Raw genomic sequence first — 21310 nt, 5'->3', positions numbered from 1 at the left:
CTTGTCTTCTACTTCTCTTGACAATATCTTTCTCAGAGCAGAAATTTTTAATTTTAATAAAGTCCAGTTTATCAATTGTTTCTTTCATAGATTGTGTCTTTGGTGGTGTTATAAAAAAAAAAAGAAAAAGAAAGCATCACCATACCCAAGTTCATCTAGGTTTTCTCCTATGTTATCTTCCAGGAGTTTTATAGTTTTCTATTTTACATTTAGGTATATACTCCATTTTGAGTTAATTTTTGTGACAGGTGTAAGAGCTGTGTCTAGGTTCATTTTTTTGTATGTGGATGACCAGCTGTTCAAGCACAATTTGTTAAAAAGACTATTTTTGCTCCATTGTATTGCATTTGCCCCTTTGTCAAAGATCAGTCAACTATATTTATGGGGTCTATTTCTGGGCAATTTATTCTGCTTAACTGATTTATTTGTCTATTCTTTTACTGATACCACACTGTCTTGATTACTGTAGCTTTATAGTAAATCTTGAAGCTATTCACTTTTGTGACATCAACTAACATGATTCAGCACTTATTATGTGTGTACTGAAAATACAGCAGAAATTCACCATTCTCTGGGGACATATTTAAAGTTCTGGTAAATCAGGAATCTCTGGGAAACTTTTCTTAAAAAAATAGAATCTTAATAATTATTTCATAAACAGTGAATGGATGGATTCCAGATAGAGAAATAACTTTGAGTATAAATAAGATGGTGGCAACAGAAAGTATGCAAAGAACATTGAGTTATTCATTTTGATTGAAGCATGGAATAAATTAGGATGATAGTGGTGGATAAAGGTAGAATATTAGAACCATATTACTGAAGTTCTTACAGGACAGTCTACTGTATAGCAGAAAGAAATTTTCAGTTGCCACACCTACCCTGAGGATTTACAGCAAAATTGTGACCGGAAAATAAATATATATATTTATGCACATATATATTATTTGCTAACATATCTCAGTATTTAATAACCCTTGTGATAAACAACCTAAGGGCTGGCAATATTGTTTTCCACATGACTGAGATCTTGAGCAGTAACTGGAATTTGCATTAATAGATCTACTGAGAGTTTTATCAGAAGAAGAGCTTTCTTTATTAGGCAGTCATTTGGAATCTATTTCCCCTCATTTGGGAGTAGTTCCCAAGCTAAATAACTGTGCCATTTATATCCATGACCTCTTTTCAATGTGCCTTATCAGCTGAGCACTATAGAGACATCCTTGAAAGAAGTATTATTATTATTTGGGTCAGAAATATCAATCAAAATGAGTGTAATTAGATTTTTTTTAAAGAATGCTAGATTTTTTGAAGTAGCTTTATCAGTAAGTCCTTAAACTTGTTTCCATTTGAATTGCTAAGCCATTATGCACAATAATACAATTAGACGTATTTTCTTTGCTTAATGTAAAACTTTATTTTTTTTAATTTAACATCTTTATTGGAGTATAATTACTTTACTGTGTTGTGTTAGTTTCTGCTGTATAACAAAGAAAATCAACTATATGTATACATATATCACCATATCTCCACCCTCTTGCATCTCCCTCCCACCCTCCCAATCCCACCCCTCTAGGTGGTCACAAAGCACCAAGATGATCTCCCTGTGCCATGCAGCTGCTTCCCACTAGCTATCTATTTTACATTTGGTAGAGTATATATGTCAATGCTTACTATCTCACTTTTTCGCAGCTTGCCCTTCCCCCTCCACATGTCCTCAAGTCCATTCTCTATGTCTGTGTCTTTATTCTTGTTCTGCCCCTAGGTTCATCAGAACCATTTCTTTTTTTTTTTTTTACAGTATATATATATATATATATATATATATGTGTGTGTGTGTTAGCATATGGTATTTGTTTTTCTCTTTCTGACTTACTTCACTCCATATGACAGACTAGGTCCATCAACCTCATTACAAATAATTCAATTTCATATCCTTTTATGGCTGAGTAATATTCCACTGTATATATGTGCCACATCTTATTTATCCATTCATCTGTCAATGAACACTTTGGTTGCTTCCATGTCCTGGCTATCGTAAATAGTGCTGAAATAATTCATTTTGAATTATGGTTTTCTCAGTGTTTATGCCCAGTAGTGGGTTTACTGGGTCATATGGTAGTTCTATATTTAGTTTTTTAAGGAAACTCCATACAGTTCTCCATAGTGGCTGTATCAATTTCCATTCCCACCAACAGTGCAAGAGGGTTCCTTTTTCTCCACACCCTCTCCAGCATTTATTGTTTGTAGATTTTTTGATTATGGCCATTCTGACTGGTGTGAGATGATACCTCATTGCAGTTTTGATTTGCATTTCTCTAATGATTAGTGATGTTAAGCATCCTTTCATATATTTGTTGGCAATCTGTATATCTTCTTTGGAGAAATGTCTATTTAGGTCTTCTGCCCATTTTTTGATTGGGTTGTTTGTTTCTTGATATTGAGCTACATGAGCTGCTTGTATATTCTGGAGATTAATCCTTTGTCAGTTGCTTCATTTGCACATATTTTCTCCCATTCTGAGGGTTGTCTTTTCATCTTTCTTATGGTTTCCTTTGCTGTGCAAAAGCTTTTAAGTTTAATTATGTCCCATTTGTTTATTTTTGTTTTCATTTCCATTTCTCTAGGAGGTGGGTCAAAAAGGATCTTGCTGTGATTTATGTCAAAGAATGTTCTTCAGATGTTATCCTCTAAGAGTCTTATAGTGTCTGGCCTTACATTTAGGTCTTTAATCCATTTTGAGTTAGGTGTTAGGAAGTATTCTAATTCCATTGTTTACACGTACATGTCCAGTTTTCCCAGCACCATGTATTGAAGAGGCTGTATTTTCTCCATTGTATATTCTTGCCTCCTTTATCAAAGATAAGGTGACCATATGTGCGTGGGTTTATCTCTGGGTTTTCTATCCTGTTCCATTGATCTATATTTCTGTTTCTGTGCCAGTACCATACTGTCTTGATTACTGTAGCTTTGTAGTGTAGTCTGAAGTGAGGGAGCCTTGTTCGTCCAGCTCCATTTTTCTTTCTCAAGATTGCTTTGGCTATTCTGGGTCTTTTGTGTTTCCATACATATTGTGATTTTTTTTTTTGTTCTAGCTCTGTGAAAAATGCCATTAGTAGTTTGATAGGGATTGTATTAATCTGTAGATTGCTTTGGGTAGTATAGTTATTTTCACAATGTTAATTCTTCCAATCAAAGAACATGGTATATCTCTCCATCTCTTTGTATTGTCCTTGATTTCTTTCATCAGTGTCTTATAGCTTTCTGCATTCAGGACTTTTGTCTCCTTAGGTAGGTTTATTCCTAGGTATTTTATTCTTTTTGTTGCAATGGTAAATGGGAGTGTTTCCTTAATTTCTCTTTGAGATTTTTCCTCATTACTGTATAGGACAGCAAGAGATCTCCTTGCATTAATTTTGTAACCTGCTACATTACCAAATTCATTGATTAGCTCTAGTAGTTTTCTGGTAGCATCTTTAGGATTCTCTATATATAGTATCATGTCATCAGCAAACACTGGCACTTTTACTTCTTCTTTTCCAATTTGGATTCCTTTTTCTTCTCTGATGGCTGTGGCTAAAACTTCCAACACTATGTCAAATATTAGTGTTGAGAGTGGGCAATCTTGTCTTGTTCCTGATCTTAGGGAAAATGCATTCAGTTTTTCACCATTGAAAATGATGTTGACTGTGGGTCTGTCATATATGGCCCTTATTATGTTGAGGTAAGTTCTCTCTATGCCTACTTTCTGGAGAGTTTTTGTCATAAACAGTGTTGAATTTTGTCAAAAGTGTTTTCTGCATCTCTTGAGATTATTGTATGGTTTTTCTTCTTCAATTTGTTAATATAGTGTACCACATTGATTGATTTGCATATATTGAAGAATCCCTGCATTCCTGGGGCAAACCCCACTTGATCATGGCGTATAAGACTTTTAATGTGCTGTTGGATTCTGTTTGCTAGTATTTTGCTGAGGATTTTTGCATCTATGTTCATCAGTGATATTGGCCTGTAGTTTTCTTTTTTTGTAGTATCTTTGTCTGGCTTTGGTATTAGGGTGATGGTGGCCTTATAGAATGAGATTCGGAGTGTTCCCTCCCTCTGCTATATTTTGGAGGTGTTTGAGAATGATAGGTGTAAGCTCTTCTCTAAATGTTTGATAGAATTTGCCTGTGAAGCCATCTGGTCCTGGAGTTTTGTTTGTAGGAAGATGTTAAATCACAGTTTCAATTTCACTGTTTGCAATTGGTCTGTTTATATTTTCTATTTCTTCCTGGTACAGTCTCAGAGGGATTTGCTTTTCTAAAAATTTGTCCATTTCTTTCAGGTTTTCCATTTTACTAGCATATAGTTGCTTGTAGTAATCTCTCATGATCCTTTGTATTTCTGTAGTTTCAGTTCCTACCTGTTTTTCATTTCTAATTCTGTTGATTTGAGTCTTACTCCTTTTTTTCTTGATAAGTCTGGCTAATGGTTTATCAATTTTGTTTATCTTCTCAAAGAACCATCTTTTAGTTTTATTGGTCTTTGTATTGTTTCCTTCATTTCTTTTTTCATTTATTTCTGATCTGTTCATTATGAATTCTTTCCTTCTGCTAACTTTGGGTTCTTTGGGTCTTCTTTTTCTAATTGCTTTAGGTGTAAGATTAGGTTGTTTATTCGAGATTTTTCCTGTTTCTTGAGGTAGGATTGTATTCCTGTAAACTTCCCTCTCAGAACTGCTTTGGCTTCATCCCCTATGTCTAGGGTCATCATGTTTACATTGTCATTTGTTTCTAGGTATTTTTTGATTTCCTCTTTGATTTCTTCAGTGATTTCTTGGTTATTTAGTAATGTATTGTTTAGCCTCATGTGTTTGTATTTTTTACAGTTTCTTTCCTATAATTGATATCTAGTCTCATAGCATTGTGGTCGGAAAAGATACTTGATACATATTCAGTATTCTTAATTTTACTGAGGCTTGATTTGTGACCCAAGATATGATCTATCCTGGAGAATGTTCCATGAGCAATTGAGAAGAAAGTGTATTCTGTCATTTTTGGATGGAATGTCCTATAAATATCAATTAAGTCCATCTGGTTTAATGTATCATTTAAAGCTTGTGTTTCCTTATTTATTTTCATTTGGGATGATCTGTCCATTGGTGAAATTGGAGTGTTAAAGTCCCCTACTATGATTGTGTTACTGTCGATTTCTCCTTTTATGGCTTTTAGCATTTGCTTATGTATTGAGGTGCTCCTATGTTGGGTGCATAAGTGTTTACAATTGTTATATCTTCTTGGATTGATACCTCGATCATTATGAAGTGTCCTTTTTTGTCCTTTGTAATAGTCTTTGTTTTAAAGTCTATTTTATCTGATATGAGAATTGCTACTCCAGCTTTCTTTTGATTTCCATTTGCATGGAATATCTTTTTCCATCCCTTCACTTTCAGTCTGTACGTGTCCCTAGGTCTGAAGTGGGTCTCTTATACACAGCATATATATATGGGTCTTGTTTTTGTATCCATTCAGCCAGCCTGAGTCTTTTGGTGGGAGCATTTAATCCATTTACATTTAAGGTAGTTATCGATATGTATGTTCCTATTCCCATTTTCTTAATTGTTTTGGGTTTGTTATTGTAGGTCTTTTCCTTCTCTTGTGTTTCTTGCCTAGAGAAGTTCCTTTAGCATTTGTTGTAAAGCTGGTTTGGTGATGCTGAATTCTCTTAACTTTTGTTTGTCTGTAAAGGTTTTTATTTCTCCATCAAATCTGAATGAAAGCCTTGCTGGGTAGAGTAATCTTGCTGGTACGTTTTTCCCTTTCATCATTTTAAATATGTCCTGCCACTCCCTTCTGGCTTGTGAGTTTCTGCTGAAAGATCAGCTGTTAACCTTCTGAGGATTCCCCTGTATGTTATTTGTTGCTTTTTCCTTGCTGCTTTTAGAATTTTTTTGTGTGTTTAATTTTTTATAGTTTGATTAATATGCATCTTGGCATGTTTCTCCTTGGATTTATCCTGTATGAGACTCTCTGCACTTCCTGGACTTGATTATTTCCTTTCCCATGTTAGTGAAGTTTTCAACTATAATCACTTCAAATAATTTCTCAGTCCCTTTCTTTTTCTCTTCTTCTTCTGGGACCCTTATAATTCGAATGTTGGTGCATTTAATGTTGTCCCAGAGGTCTCTGAGACTGTCCTCAATTCTTTTCATTCTTTTTTCTTTAATCTGCTCTGTGGTAGTTATTTCCACTATTTTATCTTCCAGGTCACTTATTCATTCTTCTGCCTCAGTTATTCTCCTATTGATTCTTTCTAGAGAATTTTTAACTTCATTTATTGTGTTGTTCATCATTGTTTGCTCTTTAGTTCTTCTAGGTCCTTGTTAAAGATTTCTTGTATTTTCTCCATTCCATTTTCCAAGATTTTGTATCATCTTTACTATCATTACTCTGAATTCTTTTTCAGGTAGACTGAGTATTTCCTCTTCATTTGTTTGGTTTGGTGGGGTTTTACCTTGCTCCTTCATCTGCTGCATATTTCTCTGTCTTCGCATTTTGCTTAACTTATTGTGTTTGGACTCCTTTTCTCAGGCTGCAGGTTCATAGTTCCCATTGTTTTGGTATCTTCCCCCAGTGGGTAAGGCTGGTTCAGTGGCTTGTGTAGGCTTCTTGGTGGAGGGGACTGGTGCCTGTGTTCTGATGGATGGGGCTGGATCTTGTCTTTCTTATCAGCAGGGCCTTGTCAAGTGGTGTGTTTTGGGGTGTCTGTGAACTTACTATGATTTTGGGCAGCCTCTTTGTTAATGGGTGGCGTTGTGTTCCTGTGTTCCTGCTAGTTGTTTACCATCGGGCATCCAGCACTGGAGCTTGCTGACCATTGGGTGGAGCTCGGTCTTACTGTTGAGAGAGAGATCTCTGTGAGAGCTCTCGCCAATTGATATTACTTGGGGCTGGGAGGTCTCAGATGGTCCAATGTCCTGAACTCAGCTCTCCCACCTTAGAGGCTCAGGCCTGACACCAGGACAGGGAACCAAGACCCTGTCAGCCACATAGCCCAGAAGAAAATGGAGAAAATTAATTAATTAATTAATATAAAATTATTAAAAGAAAAAGTTGCTAAAATAAAAAAGTAATAATAAAAGAAAAGAGAGCAACGACACCAATAAAAAAATCCACCAATGATAACAAGTGCTAAAAACTATACTATGATAAACGTAAAAATCAGAAAAAAGTCAGTCTCATACAGCAAACCCCAAGTCTACAGTTGCTCCCAAAGTACACCACCTAATTTTGGCTTGATTATTTGTATATTCAGGTATTCCACAGATGCAGGGTGTGTCAAGTTGATTGTGGGGATTGAATCTGCTGCTCCTGAGACTTGGAGTAATTTCCCTTTCTCTTCTTTGTTCACACAGCTCCTGGTGTTCAGCTTTCATTTTGGCCCCACCTCTGTTTGTAGGCCACCCTCAGACATCTGTTCACTGCCCAGACAGGAGGAGGTTAAGTCAGCAGCTGATTAGGGGGCTCTGGCTCACTCATGCCAGGGGGAGGGAGGGGTACAGTAGTTATAATTGGAATGCGGGGCAAGCCTGCAGTCCAGAGCCCCATGTGAAGTTGCAACAGGCTGAGGTGCATGGTGTGTTCTCCCAGGGAAATTGTCCCTGGATCACAGGACCCTGGCAGTGGTGGGTTGCACAGGCTCCCGGAGCAGGGTTGTGGATAGTGACCTGTGCTTGCACACAGGATTCTTGGTGGCTGCAGCAGCAGCATTAGCGTTTCATGTCCATCTCTGGAGACTGAGCTGATAGCCACGGCTTGCTCCCATCTCTGGAGCTCGTTTAGCCGGTGCTCTGCCTTCTGTGGGTTGACAGAGAAGGAATCCCCTCTCCTTGCACACCCCGAAATCATGGTCTCTTGCCTCTTATGCAGGTCCAAACTTTTTCCCAGACTCCCTCCCCGTTAACTGTGGTGCCCTAGCCCCCCCTTCAGGCTGTGTTCACGCCGCCAATCCCAGTCCTCTCCCTGGGATCTGACCTCTGAAGCCTGAGCCTCAGCTCCCAGCACACCCCCTGGCAGGTGAGCAGACAAGCCTCTCAGCCTGGTGAGTGCTGGTCAGCACCGATCCTCTGTGTGGGAATCTCTCCACTTTGCCCTCTGCACTACTGTTGCTGTGCTCTCTTCCGTGGCTCCAAAGCTTTCCCCCCACCCACCCCCATCTCCGCCAGTGAAGGGACTTCCTAGTGTGTGAAAACTTTCCCTCCTTCACAGCTGCTTCCCAGAGGTGCAGGTCCCGTCCCTATTCTTTTGTCTCTGTTTTTTCTTTTTTCTTTTGCCCTACCCAGGATTTTCTTGCCTTTTGGGAAATCTGAGGTCTTCTGCCAGCGTTCAGTTGGTGTTCTGTAGGAGTTGTTCCACATGTAGATGCATTTTTGATGTATTTGTAGGGAAGAAGGTGATCTCCACATCTTACTCCTCCACCATCTTGAAGGTCTCCCCACTTGGATGTATTTAACTGTACTCAACAAACTTTGGACCATTGAATACCTCTTGTGCCAGATGATTCTCAGCATTTGGTGGGTATGTGCAGGGATGGAGAGATGGTGACTGACTGGAAGTTTTCATATGAAGTTCTGAAAATTATGGATATGTCTGGAGAAGCTTATTGCCCCCACTATTAAGGCAAAACTCCGAGAAAAATTTATATGGCAATGGCTAGAGCTCAGGGTAGTGCTGCTTTTCTCCATTCTGAAGGCTTATTAGCACTTTTTTAAAAATGTGAATATCTGGGTGGATTTTGTATATTTTTAATTCACATCATACACCAGAAGTCTTCAAACTTTGAGAATCATAAAGTTTACCTGGAAGCATGTGAGAATGCAGTTAGCTTTGTCTTATACTTAGATTTTCTATTAATAGATCTAGGTGGGGCCTAGAGATCTAATTTTTAGTAAGTACTGTCTAGGTGATTCTTATGTGGGTGGTCCTGAATTTTGCATTCAGAAAGCTTGCTTAGTGGACAATTTCCACTCCAATGTAGAAACTGCACAAATTTAAAGCATTTAATAAAACTCTATTGGGCATCCTTATACTGTGCTAGGATTCAGGGATATAAAGTTAAATATAGCTAGTAGAGGGAGAGTATAAACACATACATGCACAAATGCACACACACCCCAAAACATACTGTAATATAGAATTATGTTCATCAAATATGTGTATAAGAAAGTCACAGACCCAGAAGTAGGGAAAGTAAACTTGAGAAAACATGAGGGCTGGGCTTCCCTGGTGGCGCCGTGGTTGAGAGGCTGCCTGCCAATGCAGGGGACACAGGTTCATGCCCCGGTCTGGGTAGATCCCACATGCCATGGAGCGGCTAGGCCCATGAGCCGTGGCCACTGAGCCTGCACGTGAGGTTCATATTAATTAGGAATAAAGGAGTTCAGATAACCCAGGACAATCTACAACTTCAAGGTAATCTTTTGAGCAAACTCCTACTGCAGAAACAAGGTGATTATTAAAGAATATGAGATGAGAGCTTCTGGACAAGTGGCATTTTTTTCCATTCCAAATATATGGTGAGGAGTCTTTCATCTGCAGGAGCAGGGCATCACCTGTAACTTTTTCACCTGGTTCTCAGACCATAGCCTCTCAGGATCTGACAAGATTGTTCTTATTAAAGGAAAAATGTGGCCCAACTCCTACAACCACCTGCTATGTGAAGGGAAATCAGACTACTTTCAGAAGGGTAGCCCAGGGACACACTCAAGGCTATTTTGGTACTAGTCTGGTTAACTCCTACTTCTGGAAATTATCCCTGCTCCAGGGATATTTTTATTACCTTCCACTTATTGTTACACCTGTGCTTGACCAACAGTGATGTTTATGTGCTGGCGTTTCTGTATCTTGGCTCCTCTGGACTGCCAGTGCTCTCAACTTCAATAATGTAGCTTCTATGGCCATGGCCATCACTTTGCTTAACCCAAGAAAATGATGCTAAAGACTGCGCTGCTTTCATCTACATTGCTTGAGCATTTGTTTTTGTCAGGGCCTTCCTACTTGCTTTTGATATATGTACTCGTGAGTCATGTTTGAAGAGAGCAAGTATATCTTCAAGAAACACAACCTCAACAACAATAAAAACCTGGGTTCATGCTTGCTGTCTGTGGCAAACTGTTCATCTTCAAGTAGGTCCAGTGGGTGTTCCATAGCCCTATCACCTCTGCTTGGCCACTGACACCTGGATTTTCATATTTGGCCAGGAGCCTATTTCACCCACCCAGCTGCTGAGTACCTGGAAAAACAGGAATATAAACAGCAGAGACCTGCTGAGTATGTATGAAATAAAGGGGGAAATGTAAAAGGTCTCCAAATTTACCCAAGTATACAGTTTTTCCTGGTCTTCTGCTACTTACAAGTTTTCATGAAGACCTTTGCCATGCTTTACCTTTTTATGGCCAGCCTTTTGGATAATCTATGTCCATACCACCAACAATCCTTTTGTCTGGTTTCTAGTTATCAAGTACCTCCAGAACTGTTTTGTGGACTCAGGGTGCCTGCCAATCACTAGAAAACTCCTCTACTGTACCCCTCTCCCTGTCACTCAGGAATCGAACCTAATATAAGACAGGTGATTGGGCTGGCAGGTGTGGCCCAATCCTCACAGCAAGCGCAAATATGGTATCCTTTCTGAAAATGAAGTGTTCTTAGCCACAATGATCTCATCATGCCCAGGTGACCAAGTGCTCTGTGAAATGCTAGGAGGGAAAAAGAAGACATTTTTCATTTTTAGGCTTACATCATATTCCAACACCTCTCTTCTCTCTCCTTCCCACCTCCATTTCTTTTTTAAAGACTCTAGGGGCCAAAAACAGAAAGCAGAACAATTAGAAAAGCAGACTCTCTTTTTTTTTTTTTTTTGATAAATCAATGCATTTAATATAAAATGGGCTCATAAAAATATAAAAGATGAGTAAATGTAAAACATAATTTAGGAATTATTTATAAGTATGGTATAAAAATCCAGAATCCATAAAGGAAAAAAACTGGTACATTTGTCAGTAAAATTTCTAAAATATGTGTGCAACAAAAGTATCATTACAAAGTCAAAAGACCAACAAAATAAGACAAAAAAACGCAAATCTCATGACAGAAAAAGGCCTTAGTACACAAATAATTCTTACAATGCTCTTAGAAAAAGGCTAATCAAAAATTTGGAAAGTTGGTACAAAACTAGAATTACAAATGACCAACAAAAAAGGAAGACCCTCAAACTCAAAAATAAGAAAATTAAAATGGGAAGCCATTTTTAGCTGATCCAGTTGGCAAAGATTTGTTTTTTTGTTTGTTTTTTTATTCTTGAATTTTATTTTATTCATTTATTTTTTATACAGCAGGTTCTTATTAGTTATCTATTTTATACATATTAGTGTATATATGTCAATCCCAATCTCCCAATTCATCCCACCACCACCTCCACCACTCCTGCTTTCCCCCACTTGGTGTCCATATGCTTGTTCTCTCCATATGTGTCTCTATTTCTACCTTGCAAACCAGTTCATGTGTACCATTTTTCTAGATTCCACATAAATGTGTTAATATACGATATTTGTTTTCCTCTTTCTGACTTACTTCACTCTGTATAACAGTCTCTAGGTCCATCCATGTCTCTGCAAATGACTGAATTCCATTCTTTTTATGGCTGAATAATATTCCATTGTATATATGTACCACATCTTCTTTATTCATTCGTTTGTCAATGGGCATTTAGGTTGCTTTCATGACCTGGCTATTGTAAATAGTGCTGCAATGAACATTGGGGTGCATGTGTCCTTTCAAATTATGGTTTTCTCTGGGTACATGCCCAGTAGTGGGATTGCTGGGTCATATGGTAATTCTATTTTTAGTTTTTTAAGGAACCTCCATACTGTTCTCCATAGTGGCTGTATCAATTTACATTCCCACCAACAGTGCAAGAGTGTTTCCTTTTCTCCGCACCCTCTCCAGCATTTGTTGTTTCTAGATTTTCTGATGATGTCCATTCTAACTGGTTGGATGTGATACCTCATTGTAGTTTTGATTTGCCTTTCTCTAATAATTAGCCTTGTTGAGCACCTTTTCATGTGCCTGTTGGCCATCTGTATGTCTCTTTGGAGAAATGTCTACTTAGGTCTTCTGCCCATTTTTTGATTGGGTTGTTTGTTTTTTTATGTTGAGCTGCATGAGCTGCTTGTATATTTTGGAGATTAATCCTTTGTCAGTTGCTTCATTTGTGAATATTTTCTCCCATTCTGAGGGTTGTCTTTTTGTCTTGTTTATGGTTTCCTTTGCTGTGCAAAAGCTTTGAAGTTTCATTAGGTCCCATATGTTTATTTTTGTTTATATTTTCATTATTCTAGGAGGAGGATCAATAAAGATCTTGCTGTGATTTATGTCATAGAGTGTTCTTCCTATGTTTTCCTTTAAAAGTTTTATAGTGTCCAGTCTTATATTTAGGTCTTTAATCCATTTTGAGTTTGTTTTTGTGTGTGGTGTTAGGGAGTGTTCTAATTTCATCCTTTTACATGTAGCTCTCCAGTTTTCCTAACATCACTTATTGAAGAGGCTGTCTTTTCTCCATTGTATATTCTTGCATCCTTTGTCATAGATTAGTTGACCATATGTGCATGGGTTTATCTCTGGGGTTTCTATCCTGTCCCATTGATCAATATTTCTGTTTTTGTGACAGTACCATATTGTCTTGATTTGTAGGTAGTATAAAGCTACTATACTAGCTTTGTAGTATAAACTGAAGTCGGGGATTCCTCCAGCTCCATTTTATTCCCTCAAGATTGCTTTGGCTATTCAGGGCCTTTTATGTATCCACACAAATTAAAATTTATTTTTCTAGTTCCTTAAACAATGCCATTGGGTATTTGTTAGGAATTGCATTGAATCTGTAGATTGCTTTGGGTAGTATGGTCATTTTCACAATATTCATTCTTCCAGTCCAAGAACATGGTATGTCCCTTCATTTGTTTGTATCATCTTTGATTTCTTTTGTCAGTGTCTTATAGTTTTCTGCATACAGGTCTTTTACCTCCTTAGGTAGATTTACTCCTGCGTATTTTATTCTTTTTCTTGCAATGGTAAATGGAAGTGTTTCCTTAATTTTTTTCAGATTTTTCATCATTAGTGTATAGGAATGCAAGATATTTCTGTGCATTAATTTTCTACCCTGCAACTTTACCAAATTCGTTGATTAGCTCTAGTAGTTTTCTGGTGGCATCTTTAGGATTTTCTACGTGTAGTATCATGTCATCTGCAAACAGTGACAGTTTTACTTCTTCTTTTCCAATTTGTATTCTTTTATTTCTTTTTCTTCTCTGATTGCCATAGCTAGGACTTCCAAAACGTTGTTGAATGATAGTGGTGAGAGTGGACTCCTTGTCTTGTTCCTGATCCTAGAGGAAACGCTTTCAGTTTTTCACCATTGAGAACGATGTTGGCTGTGGGTTTGTCATATAATGTCTTTATTATATTGAGGTAGGTTCCCTCTATACCCACTTTCTGGAGAGTTTTTATCATAAATGGGTGATGAATTTTGTCAAAATATTTTTATGCATCTATTGAGATAATCATATGGTTTTTATTCTTCAATTTGTTAAAATGGTGTATCACATTGATTGATTTGCATATATTGAAGAATCCTTGCATCCCTGAGATAAATGTCACTTGATCATTGTGTATGATCCTTATAGTGTGTTTTTGGATTCTATTTGCTAGTATTTTGTTGAGGATTTTTGCACCTATATTCATCAGTGATATTGGTCTGTAATTTTCTTTTTTTGTAGTATCTTTTCCTGGTTTTGGTATCAGGGTGTTGGTGGCCTCGTACAATGAGTTTGGGAGTGTTCCTTCCTCTGCAATTTTTTGGAAGAGTTTGAGAAGGATGGGTGTTAACTCTTCTCTGAATGTTTGATAGATTTCCCCTGTGAAGCCATCTGGGTCCTGGACTTTGGTTTGTTGGAAGATTTTTAATCACAGTTTCAATTTCAGTGCTTGCATTTGTTCTGTTCATATTTTCTATTTCTTGCTGGTTCAGTCTTGGAAAGTCGTGCTTTTCTAAGATCTTTTCCATTTCTTCCAGGTTGTCCATTTTATTTGCATATAGTTGCTTGTAGTAGTCTCTCATGGTCCTTTTCGTTTCTGCAGTGTCAGTTGTTACTTATCCTTTTTCATTTCTAATTCTGTTGATTTGAGTCTTCTCCCTTGTTTTCCTCAGGAGTCTGGCTAGTGGCTTATCAATTCTGTTTATCTTCTCAATGAACCTTCTTTTAGTTTTATTGATATTTCCTATTGTTTCCTTTGTTTCTTTTTCATTTATTTCTGATCTGATTTTTATGATTTCTTTTCTTCTGCTAACTTTGTGTATTTTTTTTTCTTCTTTCTCTAATTGCTTTAGGTGTAAGCTTAAGTTGTGTATTTGAGATTTTTCTTGTTTTTTGAGGTAGGATTATATTGCTCTAAACTTTCCTCTTGGAACTGCTTTTGCTGCATCCCATAGGTTTTGGATTGTCATGTTTTTGTTGTCATTTGTCTCTAGGTATTTTTGGATTTCCTCTTTGATTTCTTCAGTGATCTCTTGGTTATTTAGTAATGTATTGTTTAGCCTCCATGTGTTTGTGTTTTTTACTTTTTTTCATTGTTATTTATTTCTAATCTCATAGCATTGTGGTCAGAGAAAATGCTTGATATGATCTCAATTTTCTTAAATTTACTGAGGCTTGATTTGTGACCCAAGATGTGATCTATCCTGGAGAATGTTTTGTGTGCACTTGAGAAGAAAGTGTAATCTGCTCTTTTCAGGTGGAATGTCCTATAAGTATCAATTAAGTCCATCTGGTATAATGTGTTATTTAAAGCTTGTGTTTCCTTATTTATTTGCATTTTGGATGAACTGTCCATTGGTATAAGTGAGGTGTTAAAATCCCCCACGATTATTGTGTTACTGTTGATTTCCTCTTTGATAGCTGTTAGTTTTTGCCTTATGTATTGAGGTGCTCCTATGTTGGGTGCATATATATTTATAATTGTTACATATTCTTCTTGGATTGATCCCTTGATCATGTAGTGTCCTTCCTTGTCTCTTGGAACATTCTTTATTTTATAGTCTATTTTATCTGATATGAGTATTGCTACTCCAGCTTCCTTTTGATTGCCATTTGCATGGAATATCTTTTTCCATCCCCTCACTTTTGGTCTCTTTGTGTCCCTAGGTCTGAAGTGAGTCTCTTGTAGACAGCATATATACGGGTCTTTTTTTGTATCCATTCAGTGAGCTAGTGTATTTTGGGTTGAGCATTTAATCCATTTACATTTAAGGTAATTATCAATATGTATGTTCCTATTACCATTTTCTTAATTGTTTTGGGATTGTTTTTGTGGGTCCTTTTCTTCTCTTGTGTTTTCCACTTAGAAAAGTTCCTTTAGCATTTGGTGTAGAACTGGTTTGGTGGTTCTGAATTCTCTTAGTTTTTGCTTGTCTGGAAAGTTATTGATTTCTCCCTCAAATCTGAATGAGATCCTTGCTGGATAGAGTAATCTTGGTTTTCTGTTCTCCCTTTCATCACTTTATTGTGCCACTCCCTTCTGGTTTGTAGAGTTTCTGCTGAGAAATCCGCTGTTAACCTTATGGAAGTTTCCTTGTTTGTTATTTGTCATTTTTACCTTGCTGCTTTTAATAATTTTTCTTTGTCTTTGATTTTTGTCAGTTTGATTACTATGTGTCTTGGCGTGTTTCTCCTTGGGTTTATCCTGCCTGAGACTCTCTGTGCTTCCTGGCTTTGGGTGGCTATTTCCTTACCCATGTTATGGAATGTGTCCACTATAGTCTCTTCAAATATTTTCTCGGGTCCTTTCTCTCTCTCTCTTCTCCTTCTGGCACCCCCATAATGCCAATGTGGTGTGTTTAATATTGTCCCAGAGGTCTCTTAGTCTGTCTTCATTTATTTTCATTCTTTTTTCTTTATTCTGTTTCACAGCAGTGATTTTCACCAATCTGTGTTCCAGGTCACTTATCTGTTCATCTGCCTCAGTTATTCTGCTATTGATTCCTTTTAGTGTATTGTTCATTTCAGTTATTGTGTTGTTCATCTCTGTTTGTTTGTTCTTTGATTCTTCTAGGTCTTTGTTAAACATTCCTTGCACCTTCTTGATCTTTGCTTCCATTCTCTTTCCGAGGTCCTGCATCATCTTCACTACCATTATTCTGAATATTTTTTTCTGAAAACTTGCTTATCTCCACTTCATTTAGTTGTTTTTCTGGGGTTTTATCTTGTTCCTTCATTTTGTACCTAGTCCTCTGCCTTTTCATTTTGTCTATCTTTGAATGCGGTTTTCATTCCACAGGCTGCTGGATTGTTATTCTTGCTTCTGTTGTCTGCCTTCTGGTGGATGAGGCTATCTAAGAGGCTAGTGCAAGCTTCCTGATGGTAGGAACTGGTGGTGGGTATAGCTTGCTGTTTCTGTGGTGGATAGAGCTCAGTAAAACTTTAATCCACTTGTCTGCTGATGGATGGGACTGAGTTCCCTTGCTGCGGGTTTTTTGGCATAGGGCAACCCAGTACTGGAGGATACAGGCTCTTTGGTGGGGCTAATGGCGGACTACGGGTGGTCTCGTGCCAAGGAGTACTTCCCAGAACTTTTGCTGCCAGTGTCCTTGTCCCTGTGGTGAGCCATAGCTGCTCCCCACCTCTGCAGGAGACCCTCCTACACTAGCAGGTAGGTCTGGTTCAGTCTCCCATGGCATCACTGCTCCTTCCCCCTGGATCCTGATGTGCACACTTCTTTGTGTGTGCCCTCCAAGAATGGAGTGTCTGTTTCCTGCAGTCCTGTTGAAGTCCTGCAGTCAAATCCCACTAGCCTTCAAAGTTTGATTCTCTGGGAATTCCTCCTCCCATTGCCCAACCCCCAGGTTGGGAAGCCTGATGTGGGGCTCACAGCCTTCACTCCAATGGGTGGACTTCTGTGGTATAATTGTTCTCCAGTTTGTAAGTCACCCACTCAGCGGTTATGGGATTTGATTTTGTTTTGATTGCATCCCTCCTACCATCTCATTGCAGCTTCTCCTTTGTCTTTGGATGTGGGGTATCTTTTTTGGTGAGTTCCAGTGTCTTACTGTCAATGATTGTTGAGCACTTAGTTGTGATTCCAGTGTTCTCGCAAGAGGGCATGAGCACAAGTCCTTCTACTCTACCACCTTGGACCAATCTAGAAAAGCAGACTTTCTAATTTGTTTCTCCTCTTGATTGTGTCCAGATGAAGAGAGGGAGGCTGTCCAGTAAGGTAGACTGTCAGAGTTCTCTGACTCTCTACTATTATGCCCTCTCCCCAAACTCCCTTTCACAAGTTCTACAAAGTTCAAAGGAAGATAGTCCCAGGACTATGGGATGGAAGGACTGAGGTGGTCATGAGTTTCATGGGGCAGAGATTATTTACTGCCCAGTTATGTGCAGTGTTCTTGTAGGGTAATCCTAGCCCCAGTACCACCCTCACCCTTATTTACAGCACACACATTCTTTCCTCCCCACTGTGCCCAAATTTCCAAGAAATTTCCCAGATAATTCTTGAACATTAATCTGGAGGGGAGGGAGAAGAAAACATGGGGATGAGCTTCTATTAGAAAGTATAAATAAATTATTTTAAGTAATAAATCTAAAGCTAAAATAAAGTAAATAAAAAGGGTGAATGCATAACTCTAAGGAGTTTATTTATACCACCTTTATTTCTTGAATAATGTAGGGAGTTTGATTATAAAGTGTTGAGAAGATATACTGAGATAGATTAATTCTTTAAAGTTTGATAAAAGCAGGTATAATAATATGTGGGGCAACAGTTGCTACATAATATTTTTAGTATTTAAGCCTCCTCTTTTATGTTCAGAGAAGGATGTAAGGTTTTTCTGACATTTGCATAAGCTCTATCTTTTTCATTTCCAAGTTTAGTTTAGTCATCTTTATTTTTATCTAATGTCATTTAAGAACAGGTTGGAGATACTGAAAATAAATGAGATGCACTATTTTAGATGGTGTCTATTAAAAAAACACCGAGACAATTCTAAAGGAATTCAGATCATAGTCAACTTTTTGGACAGTTTTTTGGTAATATGTTTATAATGTCTACTTGTTTAACTTTGTTTTAACTCAAGGAAACAGCCTCAAAAGAAATTTAACTGATATATAATGCTTTCACTTTCCCTGCTCCTTTTGAAGCAAAGTTGACATAAGTTTGAAGGGAATCCACTAAAATTTCCACATGTATTCAATTCTGCTAAATTTGTGTAGACCTGACATTTAGATGAAGGGAGAGGAGAAAAGAATAGAGCTTTAATGGAAAGCTGCATTACTAAGGTGTTTCATCCAAGATTTTCAGGTTAAGATACTGAATATATCTACAAGGAAAGAAAAACATCTCAAGGATGTATTACTTGCACTTTACAGACATCCAGCTATTTGAAAATTTCTAAGCGATCACATATTCATTCATGTTCTCATTAGTACTATTCACCAGATATTTCTGATCCTTCTCTGAGCACAAGTTTGGTTGCATTTTCCCATCTCCTTTATGTTAAACATGGTCACGTGACTTGCTTTGACGAATGAATCATGACAAAAAGCCATATATGTCACTTATGGGAGGAAGCTTTAAGAGCTAGTGTATAATCAGAACCTCTTTTCTTCTGACATGGCAACCAGCTTCAGATGAGGAGATTCTATTGGCACTGTCCCTGGAGTGAAGAGATGTGGCACAATGTTTCTCTCCTCTACCCCAATCCCCTAACCCCCATAAATATGCAACATGAATCAGAAAAAACCTTTGCTATTTTAGAGCATTACAATTTGCAGGCTGTATTGTTACTGCAGCATAATCTAGCCTGCCATGATGACAACAACATCTTTTAGAATTTTTTTTTTATGTCGGATGTTTAAGAATAATTGTGAAAATTCTACATCTTAGTCTATGGGTTTTTTGCTGTCTATTTCTTACCTAGCTTTTGATCCTATTGTTTCTGATAGCTAGTCTGGATTTAAATATTTGGAAACTAAATGTTATGTAATCTTACAGGAATGGATTTTAATGTGAATTTCTTATATTTATGTTGTGTACTTAATTTGATTTTTTTTTGTCATTTGCTAACATATTGGTCCATCTTCTCCATACTATTACATTATATATACCTAAGGAGAAAGTACAACATATAACTAACTAATCTTTATATATGCCTGTGGTACAAATTCTAGAAATACACATTTGGTGGTATTCAGTAAATTTTTACTGAAATGATAGTGGAGTTAATACTGATGAGAAGTTTGATAATGATAGAGACTCCAAGAAAAGATAATGCTCCAGGAACATGCATGTTCAGAGTGACTGGAGTGCAGTTCAATTTATACAAATAATTAATTGCTTATGTGTTCTAATATTTGAAAATCAGAAGTTAGTTTCAAATTATATAACTAACAACATTCTAGATGTTTTAATTGTATAGAAATACAAAAGTATGAGATAAATCTGAGGTTTAGCAAAAGACATTGTGTTTTTAGGGGGAAATGGTAAATGACCACATTTCAGACGTTTGCTATTTGCTGGTTTTCTTCCTCAGTGAGAGATTTTGGTGGAAGTATATTTTAGTATTTAGAATAAAACTTTTGCTGACTCACATTGTATCATCTTTCTGTTCTTACCATACAATTTTAATTTACATTTTCTGGCCCCAGATAACAGATTCTGAAGTGAAGATTTGGAACTTCTTGATAGGTCTGAGTGTATTTGAATCATTTTTGATGCATATTTCCTGGTAAGATTCAGATACTCATTGATAATTTTGGCATCTCTAGTTTCATGACATTCATAAGTGCTGTCATCACATTCCCTAAATTTGTGCTCACAGAATTTAATGCAGAGAAGCTTTTTAATATTAAAGTGTTAGGATTCATTCACATGAAATTTAATTATTGCTGTTAAATCTTAACTAATAGAATATTTTGTAATTCTTGTTATATTTATGATAGAAGCATCTCCAGTAATTTAGAAGCAATTTTTTCCTACCCAGATCTACATGGCACACAGGTCTACATGTGCTCATAAAATAAATGGGGCAAATGAGCAACTGATTAGAATAACTGTTATTGTAATCATAGTTAAATATGGTTGATTGTTTATTCATTTGATAGTTATTTATTAAATAGTTATATTTAAGACACTATCATGAGCACTATGAGTACATACATTAAAATGACATGATCCCATTCTTACAGAGCTCACTTTGTAGCTGTGGATACATATTGATTATATATTGATACATATTGATTATAATCTATGATGAATGCTATAATATAGAGGTGTGCTGTTGAAACAGAGTAGAAGAAAGGATTAGTTTTGCTACTAAGAACTAATGGAAGGACCATGGAGTGATTCACAGAAAAAGTGATATTGGAATTGGGCATTTAATACAATATTTCATCACTTTTCTCTAATTAAAATATTAGAGCTATTGAACATAATCACCATATCTACCTTGGATAATTAGAAAACTTTCCTCTAGAAATGAGTTGTGCCTAACTTTTATACCATGTTCTATGCTTTGGAATTTTGGAAGTTTTATCCCTGGGTAAATATTGAAAATATTTAACAATCACAATACCCATTCAGAATGGTTGCTGACATGGTATGGAAAACTCTTGACAGTGCCTGTTAACTCTTTAATTGTAAGATTATGGATGGGTTTCGGTGCATGAAGTTCTCATCTCAAATATAACCAATACTAGTTTCTTCCATTTAGGATATTTGTGAGGATTAAATGAGATAATGCATGTAAAGCAGTTGATGCAATTAATGGTAGAGTGTATGAATTCAAGAAGTGTTACGTGTTATAATTATTAAGAGTAAATAAGAATAGACTAGACAACAAATTACAGATATATCAAAAAGTGTGACACCTGAAACTAACACAACGTTGTAAATCAGCTATACTTCAATTAAAAAAATAAAAATAAACACTAAAACATGTGGAGTAATTGGGAAAAATTGCAAAAAAAATTACTTTCCAGTGAAGGTCTACTTGAAGGTTTGAAGGAGATGAGAGAGTGTCTGTAAAAAGTCATTATTTGGAAAATATCCAGGCAAAACACTGACAATTCTATTTTTGTGAGGGATAATTATTTTATATTCTAGTTCTTTCTGATTTCAATGATCATCTATGGTATTAATGTTGATGAACAAACAGGTCTGGGGTGACATGTTAGTATTTGACTCTGGCTGTTTGCAAACTCTTTTATGATTATACTCTATTG

General features: G+C 36.9%; 1 protein-coding gene across 2 annotated transcripts in view; it reads left to right on the top strand.

The window, feature by feature from the left end:
- Window positions 1-21310, top strand: part of GUCY1A2 (guanylate cyclase 1 soluble subunit alpha 2) — a 426391-nt gene that overhangs the window by 257364 nt on the left and 147717 nt on the right. The gene's annotated exons all lie outside the window — the stretch shown is intronic.

The sequence above is a fragment of the Monodon monoceros genome, unplaced genomic scaffold (assembly GCF_005190385.1).
Source record: "Monodon monoceros isolate NGI ecotype Baffin Bay Population unplaced genomic scaffold, NGI_Narwhal_1 Super_Scaffold_7, whole genome shotgun sequence".
NCBI lineage: Eukaryota > Metazoa > Chordata > Mammalia > Artiodactyla > Monodontidae > Monodon > Monodon monoceros.
The sequence above is the reverse complement of the archived record's forward strand: the minus strand, read 5'-3'. Positions and strand labels throughout refer to the sequence as shown.